The sequence below is a fragment of the Mirounga leonina genome, unplaced genomic scaffold (genome assembly GCF_011800145.1).
Source record: "Mirounga leonina isolate KUSES-001 unplaced genomic scaffold, KU_Mleo_1.0 Mir_91, whole genome shotgun sequence".
NCBI lineage: Eukaryota > Metazoa > Chordata > Mammalia > Carnivora > Phocidae > Mirounga > Mirounga leonina.
Window position 1 is genome coordinate 33,997,471 of NW_023270839.1, and position 16,221 is coordinate 34,013,691.

At 37.2% G+C, this 16,221-nt stretch overlaps 1 protein-coding gene and 1 pseudogene across 8 annotated transcripts in view; one reads left to right on the forward strand and one right to left on the reverse strand.

Moving 5' to 3' along the window:
* Nucleotides 1–16,221, forward strand: part of RNF111 (ring finger protein 111) — a 121,183-nt gene that overhangs the window by 52,501 nt on the left and 52,461 nt on the right. The gene's annotated exons all lie outside the window — the stretch shown is intronic.
* Nucleotides 9,578–11,673, reverse strand: LOC118003569 (annotated as a pseudogene).

Sequence of the window (16,221 nt, forward strand, 5' to 3'; positions counted from 1 at the left end):
GTATCATCATCAATAATATTAGTATTATTTTGCCATAACTACTGTTATTCCAGCCTTACGTCTCTTTCCCATAATGCTGGCTTTTCTTTTTTCTTCTTAATCATAGAAGTCACTTACAAATGATTTGTAGACTGTCAGGGCAGGTAAAAAGATGAGGGAGATTGGAACCTTTATCCAGTTGCTTTGGCTGGAGTTTGGTTCCAAGTAATGGAAATTGGAGCTTTTAAATGTATTTCTGCCTTGAAACTGTATTAAACATTTTAGAAAGTGAATGGACCTGGGTTTATTGCTGAATTCTCTTGCAAAATCAGATATGAAATAGCAACTGCCGCTCTATGAAAGGTTTTAATTCAAACAGCGGGAGTTTGTCCTTGTCACAATGGCGAAATAAAGAGCCAGGGATATTCACAAGTTTTCTGAACTTCCTACTTTCTTATCCTTTAAAAATCTGTAGGTCAGCCTTATCCTCCTACTTACGTTTAGCTTCAGATTTTAGGATCAGTAACCACTAGGGACCAAAGGTTGTAAATAACAAACCTAAATCTCTATTTTTAAAAAAATTTGGTTATTTTGTTTTATAAACTTTAAAGAATAAAAATAAATAAAACGTTATAGATAAGATAGAGAAGTCACCTATATTTTCCTTATCAATTTGAGGAAACACTGCATGTTGTGAATATAGTTTCATATTTTGCAAGTATTTTGTGTATTTTAAAATTTTATTCTTTTACTACTTTTATGAATTTATATGCAGTTTTTTTGTACTATCAAAATTTTCATCTTTTGTATATTTTCAATAAAAACTGAGATAATATTGTTTTAGTCACATTTGGCATGTTTCCTGTTAAGCAACTAAAAACTTATTAACTATATTGTTGTAAATATGCCTAAAACATGTATGTGTTTATTTTACTGAGAACAGTCTGCTTTCTGGATGGCTCAGAATTATGATTTTGAACATCAGCTTTTATTCTGTGGTATATTACAGTGTTGTCCTCAGAAATTGTTCACAAAATTATTTAATCTCGACAAACTGAATTTTTTTTAGCTATTGGAACAAACACCTTAGTTCTTCTGTCTCTTTTCTGTTTTTAGGTGCTGCCACTAATATTCTTTCTGTTATACTTGGTATCCAGACAACTAAGCTTATAGAATTATATGTAAAATAAAATAGTCTCTGAATATTGAATTGCATGTGGCCTTTCTGACAAGTATTTTGATTCTTTAGAGAATAATTTTTCTGTAGGCTATGTTCCTGAGAGTCTGTAGGCTATGTTCCTGAGAGTTGAGTTGCTGGAAATCTGACTTCCAAAGGAATAGAGTATTTATTATTGCCTTACAAAAAAGAGAAAAGAGGAGTTATTTGAACAGTAGGATAAGACTTGAAGAGTATTTTGTGCAAGACAATTATAAGTAACTGAATTATGAAAGATACCGTATTTTAACATGAATATTTGCTTGGGTGGGAGTATAAAGTTGAAAGCCAAGTGTGATACCAGCAAAAAGCATTCATTCCAAAACAGCAATTCTGTAGGGTTCTGCAGTTTGTGATTCTAGGTTGTTTTTTTTTTTAAAGATTTTATTTATTTATTTGACAGAGAGAGACACAGCGAGAGAGGGAACACAAGCAGGGGGAGTGGGAGAGGGAGAAGCAGGCTTCCCACCAAGCAGGGAGCCTGATGTGGGTCTCGATCCCAGGACCCCAGGATCATGACCTGAGCCGAAGGCAGACACTTAACGACTGAGCCACCCAGGCGCCCCTCTAGGTTGATTGTTGAGCAGTGTTCTGAAAAAATGTTGAAAGCTTCATGATCATATTATGGTATTTTGGCTCAAGTTTGTTGAATCTGGAGATGTAGTTCTTGATTTGATAGAAGAGGCCTGCCCTCCCTTCTTTCCTCTTTCCCTCCCTTCTTTCCTTCCACATAGAGCAGGTACAAAAGAATATGAAGTAATTCTAATCCATGTAATAACTGATTATAGTGGCTTGTTGTTGGGCTGCTTTAACAGCATAAAGTTGCCAGTTTAAGTCTTTTTTGAGTGGAGGGATGCTGTTAATCTAAAATACCTTTTCCAGTACAGTGTGGCATAGTTGGTAAGGGTCCTGATATAAATTGAAAAGTTAGAGATTGGGTAAAGGGAAGTAAGATGTTGGAGTTTTTTTTGGTAGCCTCTATCTTCTATAAAGTAAGAGGCAGAGTTAGTAATTTGCTTAAGATGAGAGGATGTAAAAGGAGGAGAGGGCTTGAGGAAATAAGTATTTGAGTCCTTTACTATGAAGAAGGAAAGAATTACCAGGTAGTTATTCACTTAGTTGAGGTTAAAAAATTTCTTTCAGTTAAAAATATTTGGTACTGGTTAGGATGATTTAAACACCATAGCATCAACCTAAAAGCAAAGGCAGATGGTTTAACTGTTACAGAATTACTGTTTGGAAGAGTGCTTACAGAAGAAAGGGATGAAGAATTTAAAAGCAGAGCTTTAGCTGGTATACCATGATTGGGTTGCAGGTATGTAGAGACACTGATCCCTTCAGCCTTCAAGACATCAAGAGAGGGTCTGGATGGCTGGAGCCCCAGGCCTGGCACCTTGCAGATGCCTTATCTACCCTAAGTGCCCAATATATATAATGTTCTATGTGTATCATGATATAAAAAATAGTTGGGAAATACTGATTCACAGAACTGGTGAGAGCAGTACTGAGGTGTATTTCTGAGTATTTGCTGGTTAGTCAAAATGTGAAGTCAGGAGTGGATTAATAAACAGGGAGAATAGCGTCCAGGGTTTTGCCTTCTCAGATCTTCTGTCTCAGACTTTGTTACTATTTTCTTAATTTTTTTTTCTTGCTGCCTTTCTTATGGCAGATACTCTACCATACCATACGCTTTTAGCTCTTTATTCTCTATATTCAGAACTTCACTTTTATGAAAGTAGTTAATTTATTGACTATAGTGATTTTATTTTCCTCCAAGTAGATAATGCTAAAATCTGTATTTCCAGACCTGATATTATAGGCATAGTCCCATCTTGTTGTCTTATTATTATTTCAAAATATCCAAAATTGAATCCCTGCATTCTCTTTCCAAGTAACTTCATTTCTGACAGTGACTTAACGTTTCTTCCAGATATCCAATCTGTCTGTGTAGCATCTGCCTTTGGCTCAGGTCATGATCCTAGAGTCCCAGGATCCAGCCCCGCATCATGCTTCCCGCTCATCCTCTCATGCTCTCTCTCTCTCTCAAATAAATAAATAAAATCTTAAAAAAAAAAAAAAAAAGGAAAGAAAAAGACCCCAGACTTGGCATTGGCTTTTTATTCTTCTTTGCTGTTTCACTATCTTATTTCTTTGTCTTAAAAGACTCACATTTGCATATCCTGCCTTTTCCTTCACTTCACCCTTCTCCCCCTAAAGGTGCCTTTTTGGGGCAAAGCTTTCTCCCCAGTCTGTCAGACTTTCCCTCAAGCCCACTCTTGTTAGCACCTCCTCAATTAAATATTTGTAAATTGTGTGTTAAGCAAAAGCATAGAATTCTTCACTTCTTGGTGAAGAAGACTCCAGCTTATTCTCTCCCACTAAAACAAAATAAAAAAAATCCACATCCTAAACATTTAGAGTATTTAGATACTGCCATTTCTTGCCGTTGTTTGAAATGAAGGGTTTTCTCTGCCTACCATCACCTTGTACATCTTTCATGGTTTGACTTGGATATCATCTTCTCTATAGAGCCTTTCCCAGAAACACCAGTTGCTTTCTCCTTTGTGTTCTCATGGAGGGTACTTTTTATTTATATCATTATTTATAGCATTCTATATTTTGGTTATTTCTTTCTGTTGTGCTAAATTATGAACTTCTTGAAGGATAGGTGCCTGTATCTTTTTTATATCTCTGCCCACGTATCCAGCATACAAGGTAGTTTTCTGTAACCATTTGAATAACTGAGCATACACGGTATCAGTCAAAACTTTTCATCTTTTTTAGCCCACCATAGTTTGGTTCCACTCTACCTACTTTAAATAATATTTCCTGCTTCTCGCAGGGATGTGCTCACTGTTTCATTGAGGTTGTTCTCCTCAGAGAGTTTTGTGTAAGCCACAATGATTTTTTTTTTCCAAAGATTTTATTTATTTATTTGAGAGAGAGAGAATGAGAGACAGAGAGCATGAGAGAGAGGAGGGTCAGAGGGAGAAGCAGGCTCCCCGCTGAGCAGGGAGCCCGATGCGGGACTCGATCCCGGGACTCCAGGATCGTGACCTGAGCCGAAGGCAGTTGCTTAACCAACTGAGCCACCCAGGCGCCCCAGCCACAATGATTTTTATCTTTGTATTTTTGATTTTGATTTCTCCTTCTTGAGCATCATTCAGCATACATGACTACTTATAAGAGAAAGACCAAGTCATTTTGTTTTTCTTTCTTTTTTTCCTTTAAGTAGGCTCCACACTCAGCATGGAGCCCAACATGGGGCTTGAACTCACGCTCCTGAGATCAAAACCTGAGCTGAGATTAAGAGACAGACATTCCACTGACTGAGCCACCCAGGCACCCCAATTTTAAATTATTGACAAAATTTAGTTCAAAATGTTAAATGTATTTCTGTAAAGATTTAAGATTTTGATGAGCAATATGGTTTAATTCTACATTGAGCTCTTGCAGACTGGTAAAATTTGATAAGATAGTAGGTGTATTAAAGCACATATTTCCATATACAAAAGTATTAATCATCTTTAAATTTGCTTCTATCCCTTTAAAAAAGATAGAATTCTCAATTCACTGAGTTCCAATCTCCAAGGAAACCTGGAGGCTACTTGAAGTTCAGTTTTGGAAACTGTAGGCTTAAGTAACAGTAATCTCTAAGAGTAGTTTGTAAATTTGAAGCTTTGAAAGTGGCAGATTGATTACTTGAAGAATTATTAAGAATGAGAGATTGTGGAGGTTTGTTTTCCTTGTACATTATTTTTTTTCTTCTTACTGACACCTTTCGGTTAACCCAACAATACTAATTACTATTCTTTTCATGATGAAAGATTTTATGAAATGATTTCATGATAAATTATTACTTTCCAAGTATTAAAATTTCTTCATAAAGGTAATCTCAGAAACAACATGCCTAGAATCATAGAGTGGTATCAGTAATTAAAAAGCATAATCAACTGTCAAATCTGACAACTGTTCAAATTTGCCAACAGTCAGATGCCATCTGTCAGTTTCTGCCCTTTTTTGTTATTAAGCCATCCAGGATTAGTGGTCATTTCTAGTCACTAAGGTGGAATTTTATGCCTAGTCAAGGTTCCCATAAAAATCATACTAGCAAAAAAAAAAAAAAAAAATCATACTAGCATATATTTGATTTGTGTAGTAATCTGCAATTAACAAAGTTGTGTCCTAGTCCAGTAGAAAAATAAAATATATTTTGTTCCTTTAAAAAATCCTTGTACTTTGATTTTAAAAAGGGGAAATGATTTAGAAAAAATTCAAACCACATAGAAATTGTAACACAAAAGATGAAAGCTCCAAACCCAGTGCTATAAATCTCCCTCCTACTATCTCTGTCCCCAACTAAGTGTATATTTTTCTATATTTTCCCCATGCATATATAAACATAAGTTGTTTTACAAAAACGGATCATATTATAACAGACTTATTTGCAACCTGCTTTAAAAAATTATCTGTACTTTCTGTATCTGTTTGTACAGAACTTACCTCATTTTTAAAGGCTGCTCAGCAGTTTGTTTTAAGGATATACCCTAATTTTATCTTAGTTGTGAAAATTAAAACTTAAATAAAAAGGAAAAAACACTTGAATCAGATTTTCCCTTTTACTTCTACCCTCCTCAGTTATACATATAGCTCTGTACAGTTATTATTATTTTTTAAAAGATTTTATTTATTTATTTGTCAGAGAGCACAAGCAGGGGGAGTGGCAGGCAGAGGGAGAGGGAGAAGCAGGCTTCCTGCTCTGCAGGGAGCCCGATGCAGAACTTGATCCCAGGACCCTGGGATCATGACCTGAGCCAAAGGCAGATGCTTAACTGACTGAGCCACCCAGGTGTCCCTCTGTACAGTTATTTTTAATTAAATGTTGATTATTTGAAAATTCCAGTGAACAAAATGGTGAGAAACTACATCAAAAACTATGAATTTGAATTAATCTTTAGTTTTAGTGTTTTTAAAGGCAGTAACATGTCCATGGTGATGGTGTTTATGTTTTATATTTTTAAAAAATTATGGCTTTTTTCTAATTTGTAACAAAGGCCATTTAGAGTCTTTGCTCATACAGAAATGAGGTGTTACTCCATTTATGAGGATTGTCTTTCACATCCTATTGTACAGTTCTGTAGTTTTTTGCATATGGAATCTTTTTTGTTTGATTCTTTTAGGTTTTTTTTTTTGTGCTAGAACTTATTTTATATAACAGATAATTAGCAGTATCTTTGTATTTCATATTTCATGTTGTAATATAAATCCCAGAGTCCAGGCTTCCATACCAGAAATGTTAGACATTGTGTGGTATACCCTATGATTTGTAGTACTGCCTTCCTAACTAGTTGAAACGGAGTCCCAGATACTCTTCGGGCTTGCCAGGATTGAGACACCCTTCATTTTGCTCCTGGTCATGATGACACCACAATCATGGCTAGAGTAGTAGACTCTGTATTGAACTCCACCTAGTTTGTACTGATAGGAGACCTAAATAGATATGTTTTCCTTTGATGACTAATACTTGGGGATTTTAGAATATTTTAAACAAGACAAACAAGAATATCATTAGGTCATTGAGTAATAGAAACCTAATATTTGAGAGAGATTTATCTTTTTCCAAAAGTAGAATGTCTGGTATTAGAAATTAGGGAGCATCCAGCTCCTCAAACTTTAATCCTCCATAGTAGAGGAGAATCTGTAGAATTATTTGTTTTCATGGATTTTGTGACAAAGACTATTGGTCCTTCATTTTTATACTTTAAGGTTCTGGAGGAACCGTTGATTGTATGCCCTTCGTTGACTCTGAGGATTTCATCTTTTTCTAGGTATAAGGGAAGATCTTTTTTTTTTAAGATTTTATTTATTTGGTAGAGACACAGCGAGAGAGGGAACACAAGCAGGGGGAGCAGGAGAGGGAGAAGCAGGCTTCCCACTGAGCAGGGAGCCTGATGCGGGGCTCAACCTCAGGACCCTGGGATCATGACCTGAGCCAAAGGCAGACGCTTAATGACTGAGCCACCCAGGGGCCCCTAAGGGAAGATCTTAAATGTATTTTCTTATCTATGTAACTGCTCCTCTAGAAAAGGAATTAATAATAAGAGCCATTGTGCCAGGTACTTTGCTAGGTACTTTCATTTAACCCTTTAAACAATTTTATGAGCTAGATACTAGTATACCAATTTTATAGACAAGGAATAGTCTTAGAGAGTTTAAGTAATCTGCCCAAGGTGACACAGCTAGTCAGGAGCAGAGTCAAGACTTGAACCCAGCTCTTTTTAGTACACAAATGAATACATTTACTTTTGATTGACTATTTATTCTTTTTTGTTAGTGATCCCACTTAAACGTGGAAAATCACCTTCCCTGTTTGTCATTCAGTATCCTTTTTTTCGTTTTTAGTTCTTAGATATGCTAGCTTTTTTTATTATTGTAATGCCTCATTTTCTCTAGCTTCCTAGAATATTTTGACAATGTTTTATAAGATTTCTTAGTCTTACAGTCATGTTCTTGGTGAGTTGGTCAGGTAGCTAGTTCTCTTCCCTGTTATTTGAAGTCAGGTTTGTACTTGGGGGGACAAAAACTTCATTCATAGAGTAAGCCTTAGCTGAGATAGTCAACCCATGGTGCTGTCTGTGCTTCTCAGTGGAGATAGTGATCCTGGGCATACCTCTCTTTAGGTAACTTTCAGAGTCTGACAGTTCTAAACTCCATTGTACTATACACCTTAATTCCTTTTAATATCTGGGCAATAATATTTAGAGCAGCATGGAATGGAGGATGTCCCTGAATCTCCTCATGTGGGTATCTCATGTCTGGTTCCTCTCAAGTAATTATCTCTATGGATATCTGTTTAGGTTAAAGAATAGAGTGAACATTTTTGGATTTAGGTCTCTAAATCTCTTCACTCTCCGTATAAATCATTCTAAAATTCAGTGACTTTTATTATTTATTTATTTATTTATTTAAAGATTTTAATTATTTATTTGACAGAGAGAGACACAGCGAGAGGGGGAACACAAGCAGGTGGGAGTGGGAGAGGGAGAAGCAGGCTCCCTGCGGAGCAGGGAGCCCGATGCGGGGCTCGATCCCAGGACCCTGGGATCATGACCTGAGCTGAAGGCAGACACTTAATGACTGAGCCACCCAGGCACCCCAAAAAATTCAGTGACTTTTAAATGCAACCGTAAGACTGACCATGTGACTCTAGCAAATAATATGGCAGTCCCCGTTATATTAGCATAGACCCATCCAGTGATACTCCTTGTTCTACCACCTCTTTACCCAAATGATATCAAGATTTTCCTTTGGTGCTGAGAAAAGAAATTCTGAGCTGTTTAATACAGAACTGTGAACAGATCTACGTGTCTGGAGGACTATGGATGGCAGAGAATCTTTGGAGGTTAAGAGAACTAGAATGCTAGTTTCCTTTGTTTTAAGATTTTATTTATTTGAGAGAGTGCGTGCACACAAGTGGTGGGAGGGTAGGGGCAGAAAGAGAGGGAGATAAGCAGACTCCCCGTTGAGCAGGGAGCCCACCTTGGGACTTGATCCCAGGACCCTGAGATCATGACCTGAGCCTAAGTCAGATGCTTAACCAACTGAGCCACCCAGGTGCCTCTCCATTGTTTTATAATTTTAAAAATTTGCTAATATTTTGGAGTCACATTAAATTTCCCAATAATTTTTGCAAAACTGACATAGTAATAATTGTTTTCATATAGGTACCGTGTGTCTCTTTTTTTTTTTAAACAAGAAGTTTATTTAAACAACAAGACACTTGGGGTGCCTGGGTGGCTCAGTCATTAAGCGTCTGCCTTCGGCTCAGGTCATGATCCCAGGGTCCTGGGATCGAGCCCCGCATCGGGTTCCCTGCTCCGCGGGGAGCCTGCTTCTCCCTCTCCCACTCCCCCTACTTATGTTCCCTCTCTCGCTGTGTCTCTCTCTGTCAAATAAATAAATCTTTTAAAAATAAATAAATAAATAAACAACAAGACGCTTGACTTGGAGGGAAAACTATCTAGGATTCATTTCTTTTAGAGTAATTTATCCCTACTTAAAGGCAGATTGCCCTACATGTAACAGCTATGTACAAAAAAGTTATAAAATTGTCCTTGGTTTTACAATGATAAATGAAAAACATTAAAATTCTCCAATCGAACAAGGTATGCAAGGATTTTTATGTTGTTCTTTTTTTGTTAAACAGTGAGACCAAAATAACTTACTGGAACATAAAGATAAGAGCTGACTGAGCGTGCCACTAGTGGAGAGAAGGGGTATTTTCACAGAAGCAGTATTTTCCCCCATCCCATCTCCATTTGATGTCGATCAAAACATACCATTGGCCATTTAGTTAAAAAAATGCAATATGCTTGTGCACATACATAGTTACTTTATGTACAATAAAGGAATGGGGAAGGGGAAAATGAAAGAATAGAGAAAACTATACTGTAGTAGTCAGGATGTGGTGGAACCAAATTGCGGCTTTCTAATTGAGACTGTCTTCTTGGTCTGGAGGAACAGAGATCTGGAGTAAAGTAGCAGGTTCCCTTTTTAGTAGACACCTCCTGTCTGCTGCTGGAACACATCAATTGCATCGTCATCCTCCATTTCCAATAGTGCAGCTGTGTCTGTTTCATTGATTGGCTGCCCATCAAATCGGAATCTGATCTGCCTCATTGACAAACCCTGTCATTCACAATAGGCTTTCATTAATTTACTAAGTGGTGTATGCCTCTTAATCTTAAACTGCACCACAGAACCATCCTGTCCCACCAACTTCAAATTAATATGATCGTTGTTCTCAGTCTCGACTCCTTCCTTGGGCTTTTTTGTCGGCCATGGTGAGTGCCGGAGTCTCCTCAGCTGCCGCTTCACAAAAGAGGTACCAGGTCCGCACTGAACGAGCCCACAAGCAGCACCAGGAACCAGTACTGTGTGTCTCTTGTTAAATGTTATACTGGGTATTAAATCTTCTCACCTCTATTGTGAGTGAGAAGATTTTTTTTTCTGTAGTATTTTCTAATTAGCTACTCTTTGTTTAAAGGAAAGTCACTGATTTTAGAGAACTATTGTGGTAAACACACATATAACTTGCCCATGTTAGTGTTTCCAGGTTTTTTGTCAATCTCACCTGTTGATGTTATCTGCAAATAATGACCAAAAAATCACCTCCTTTTATTTATGTCCATTCTCTTGTTTGATTGACTTGACTAGCCCTTCCAGAGCTATGTTATATAGTGTTTAAAGCTTTTTTTTCTCCTTGATATTAATGAGAACTAACCGTCACTTTTGTTTTTATTTTGTTTTGTTTCTGAATTGTACAAAGAAAACATGTCTGTGACCTGAATCCAGCCTCGGTTCTCTGGTTTGAAGATTTATTTTTTAACGTTGGACCTTGATACTCTTAGGGACATGAAAAATGGTCTCTATAGACTTTCTGCAAGATGCAACCACTTTCCTATTTAATATTTACTGTGAATCAAGAAGCAGCATGTAGATCAGGTTACCAATTTTATGGAGGAGAAAATCTTTGTTTCCTTACTGTTTCCTTTTGTGATGAGTTTCTCTGTTTCAAGGACTTGCTGAACCCACAAGTATAAAATATTTATTTTTATGTTTTCTGTGGTTCTAGAGCTGTTGTAACTGAAAATGGGGTTATGATAAATGTTCAAGTCTTAAACGTTATTATTGTTACATAATTTTGTTACTGTTACTCTCATTCTTCATATTCTCCTTTCTTTCCTATCTTAGTGATTGACAGCACCATAATTCTTAGTTACCCCAGCCAGAAATACAGCAGTCATTTTTTAAATTTTACCCATTTATTGTTTTATTGATTAATGCAATTAAAAAAATATTCATTGAGTGCCTACTATGTGCCAGTTGAGTTTTAGTTGCTAGAGATGGGGCAGTGAATGGGGCAGACAAGGTTCCTGCTTTCTTGGAACTCGAAATTTAGTGAGGGAACCCATACCATATACAATAAAAATAGGCTAACGAGACTTCAGTTATTGGCGGGTCAAGGACTTTACAAAAATCAGGATGTGATATTGAAGGATGGAGAAAAGAAGTTGGTTCTTTAAATGGAGTGTGTGTTAGTCCAGGTTCTCTGAGAAAGAGATGCCACGACAAGATTAAATGTGCAAGGAATTTTTTTTTTTGGTTGTAAAATATACATCATATAAAGTTTACTGTTTTAACCATGTGTAAGTGTGTGGTTTGGCATTAAATATATTCACATTGTTTTGCAACCACCACCACCATCCATATCCAGAACATTTTTATCTTTCCCAACTGAAATTCTGTACCCATTTAACACTAACTTCCATCCCCTTCTCCCCCTATGCCCTGGTGACCACTGTTCCACTTTCTGTCTCTGAATTTGACTGCTCTAGGTAACTCATGTAAATGGAAGCATACGTATTTGTCCTTTTGTGACTGGCTATTTCACTTAGCTTAATGTCATCAAGGTTCATTCGTGTTGTAGCATGTGTCAGAATTTCCTTTTTTTTAAAGATTTTTTTTAAGAGCAGTTTCAGGCTTATAACAAAATTGAGAGGGAGGTATATGAGAGACTTCTTATATACTCTCTGTCCCCATTATCAAATCAATCACCAGAATAGTACTTTTTTTTTTTTTTTTAACCTAGGATGAACCTAAATTGACTCATCATCATCACTCAGAGGTCTTTAGTTTACCTTAGAGTTCACTCTTGGTGTTGTACATTCTACGGGTTTGGACAAATGTGTAATGGTATATATCTTTCATTATAATATCAAACAGTATTTCACTGCCCTGAAAATCCTTTTTGCTCTACCCATTTATTGCCCCCCAAGCCCCCTCCTTATAACCACTAATGTTTTCATTGTCTCCATAGTTTTGCCTCTTCTAGAATTTGAGGTACTATAGTTGGAATCATTCAGCATGTTTAGCCTTTTTGCATTTAAGGTTCCTGCACATCTTTTCATGGCTTGATAGCTCCTTTCTTTTTAGCACTGAATAATATTCCATTGTCTGGATGTACCACAGTTTATCCACTCACCTCCTGAAGGACATCTTGGTTGTTTTCCAAGTTGTGCCAATTACAAGTAAAGCTGTTGTAAACATCTAGTGCAGGTTTTTGTGTGGATTCCTTCCTTTAAAAAAAAAAAAAAGAAAGATTTATTTTACTTATTTATTTTAGTGAGAGAGAGGGAGAGGATTTCAAGGAGACCCTGTGCTGAGCTTGGAGCCCCACTAATGGCTTGATCTCATGACCTTGAGATCATGACCTGAGCCGAAATCAAGAGTTGGACACTTAACCGACTGAGCCACCCAGGTGCCCTGGATTCCTTCTTTTTACGGCTGAACAATATTTCACTGTATATATACACCACATTTTGTTTATCCATTCATCCATTGATGGACTTTTAGGTTGCTTCCTCTTTTTGGCTGTTGTGAATAATGCTGTTGTGAACAGGTATGTCAAATACCTGTTTTGAGTCCCTGCTTTCTTTTAGGGGCATACCTAGAAATGGAACTGCTGGATCACATGGTAATTCTCTGTTAATTTTTGGAGGAATTGCCATACTCTTTTCCACAGCTGCTGCACCATTTTACATTTCCCAGCAGTGTACAAGGGGTCCAGTTTCTCCACCCCTTACTGATACTTGTTACTTTGTTTTTTAGATAATAGCCATCCTGGGTGTGAAGTAGCATCACATTGTATTTTTGACTTACATCTCTCTACTGATTTGTAACATCTTTTTATTTTTATTTTTTGTGTGGAGCCCAGTGAGGGGCTTGAACTCACGACCCTGAGATCAAGACCTGAGCTGAAATCAAGAGTTGGACACTTAAATGACTGAGCCACCCAGGTGCACCTCTTTTTATGTTCCTGTTGGCCATTTGTATATCTTCTTTGGAGAAATAATTATTCAGTTCCTTTGTCCATTTTTAATCGGGTTTTTGTTGTTGTTGAGTTCTAGGAATTCCTTATATATTCTAGATATCAATCCTTATCAGATCTTATCAGATATATGATTGGTGAATATTTTCTTCTATTCTCTGGGTTGCCTTTTCGCTGTTGGTATTTTCCTCATTGCACAATGTGCAAGGATTTTATTAGGGGGAAGTGCCTGTAAGAGAAAATGATGGGGGGAGCTGGAGAAGACAGTGTTGTTGGACTGCAGTGCAGGTCTGATCCTGAGTGAAGGAAGAGGAAAGAAAAAGTTGGTTCTGCCCCGAAGGCAGCCACTTAATGACTGAGCCACGCAGGCTCCCCTAATTTTTTAATTTTTTAATTTTTTTTTTTGAGAGAGAGTGAGTGAGAGAGAGATCATGGGCAGGGCGGAGGGGCAGAGGGAGAAGCAGATTCCCTACTGAGCAGGGAGCCCAGTGAGGGACTTGATCCCAGGAGCCTGGGATCATAATCTGAGCCGAAGGCAGATGCTTAACCAACTGAGCCACCCAGGCGCCTAGGTGGTGACATTTAAACCAAGACCCACATAGTGAGCAGAATGTAGTTAGCCTTTCAAAAATCTTGGGAAAAGCATGGTAGGCATGGGGAACGCAAAGTGTAGGTGCAGAGAAAGCTTGCCATGTTCAAAGAACAGCAAGAAAGAAGGCCAGTTTGGCTGTAGTCTAGTGAATAGAGGTGAGGTGGTAAGAGAAGTAGAGGGGCATTAGATCATAAAGGGTCATATAAACTGTGGTAAAGGATTTTGTTCTGAGACATTTGGGAACCACAGGAAAAATTTGAGCAAGGGTGTAATATCTGATTTATATTCTTAGGATACACCAAGTTGCTACGTAGAAATGAATTGTTGGTAGAAATAAGAACAGTTAGAGTCTGTTGCAATAATACGGGCAGAAGATTATGATCATTTGGACTAGGATGCTAGCTAGTTCTGGATGTTTCCTATCCAAAGGTTAACAAACTCCTGGTAATTCATTATCTCTGGATTTTGTGCTTTCCCGTTCTAATCAGCAGTCCCTTATTGTCTATCCATGTATTTTTCTCATTTTATATAGCAGTAACATCTTTACTGTTCTTTTCTTTTTCTTTTTTTTTAAAGATTTTATTTATTATTTATTTGAGAGAGAGAGACTGAGAGAGAGAGCACATGAGAGGGGGGAGGGTCAGAGGGAGAAGCAGACTCCCCACTGAGCAGGGAGCCCGATGCGGGACTCGATCCAGGGACTCCAGGATCATGACCTGAGCCGAAGGCAGTCGCTTAATCAACTGAGCCACCCAGGCGCCCCTACTGTTCTTTTCTGTCTTCAGTTTTGGCCCACTTCAATCCCTTTTTCACCCCGTTTTACCAGATGGTCCAACTGAAGTACAACTATAATGATACAACTTTGTAGTTTAAGATTTGTCAAGTTGTACCCTTTGTCTTATATTTTAGAATGGCCTGCCTCTTCTATCCCCCACTACGCTGTTATTCCCTTTCCTGACTCTTATTTATCCTTCAAATTATGGATTCCTCCTCTAATTTCTAAGTGTCCCTGCAGTGTCTTCCTTTTGGTGTTTTGTAATCTGTATTTCTCTTTCTCCCCTGTCTGAATTCTTTGAGGGTTAGGACTATGATTTTAGTTTTCTAATGTCAATATGTGGATCAGTGTTTCTTGCAGCCCCTGAGATACATACCTTAGTGGACCTGCTGGAACTGTTGATTCAGTAAATGCAGTTTTTAGTGTTCTGTGAGTTTTATCCTGGAAGTTTTTTACATTATCCCATTTTCTTCTGTACTCTGATAACATTATATCTATAATTGTCTCATCTAGGACCTTCAGTGAATTATCTGTAATGGTTTATTTCATCCTGATGCCCTTGGTCAACAAGATTTCAAATGAATCATTTGATAGCTAACAGTCTATCTTCTGAATATTATTGTCTGTTTAGGCTAGGTTGCCTTGATCATTTATCTTTTTTCACATTTTTATTACATCTGGCTTCCTTTTTTTTTTTTTTTTTTTTAAGATTTTATTTATTCATGAGAGACAGAGAGGCAGAGGCAGAGGGAGAAGCAGGCTCCCCGCGGAGCAGGGAGCCCGATGTAGGACCCTATCCCAGGACCCTGGGATCACGACCTGAGCTGAAGGCAGATGCCTAACCGACTGAGTCACCCAGGCGCCCTACATCTAGCTTCCTAAAAGAAGTTGAGTTTGGTAGTCTCCCAGTAGTTATCCTAACTGCAACTTCCTCTTTTCTTTCAAGGTATCAGTCTGCAAGTTAATTTTTATTTGCTAATGAGTTTGTCAAGGTTCCCTCATTCCTTTTCATAATTGAGTATATTGTGTGCTCCTACGTGTAAGAGCAGAGATCTCTGTTTAAAAAATTTAGTTTATTTTTTGGCATTTTGCTAATGTAGTTATGAGACCAGAATGATGCCTGTTGGGCTGAAATATCTTTCTTGCTAATGAAATTTTGACTGTTCAGAATATGTAACAAACCATATTGTCCATACTATTTAGCTATAAGTAGTGGTAGTTATTAAGCATTTAGGTGGAGAGAGTATTCTGTCAGGTTCTCGATTTCATATTCTTAAACTGGCACATGGTAAAATAAATATCAATAAAAGAGAAAAGTTCAAAACATGTCCTGAGTAATATCCCTATGGTACAAATATTTGTTTCCACTTAATTATATGAAAAAAGTGGATGAACAGTGGACATATTTCTAGTTCATTTTCTGATAATCTTTAAAACTTTTATAGAAAAATACAAAATCATCTTATGGATATTTTTAAAAATCTTGTTTCCTTTAGAGCTCTGTAAAATCATCAAATTTCTATTTAATCTTAACAGTACTTGAATTTATCATTGGTTGTAAAAGTCATTCATACCAATAATAGTGACTGTTTCTAAACCATATCTCAGTTTAGAGGTAGAGTTCCTCAAAGTTGTATCCATAATCTTAATGAGTTTTTACCCCTCCCCCTTATGCTCATGTAAATTTAATTTATGATGTAAATTGTGAAATCCTAACCCTAATTTTTAGTTTGGAAAGTTAACATTTTTAGTTATTGTGCTTTTTTTCA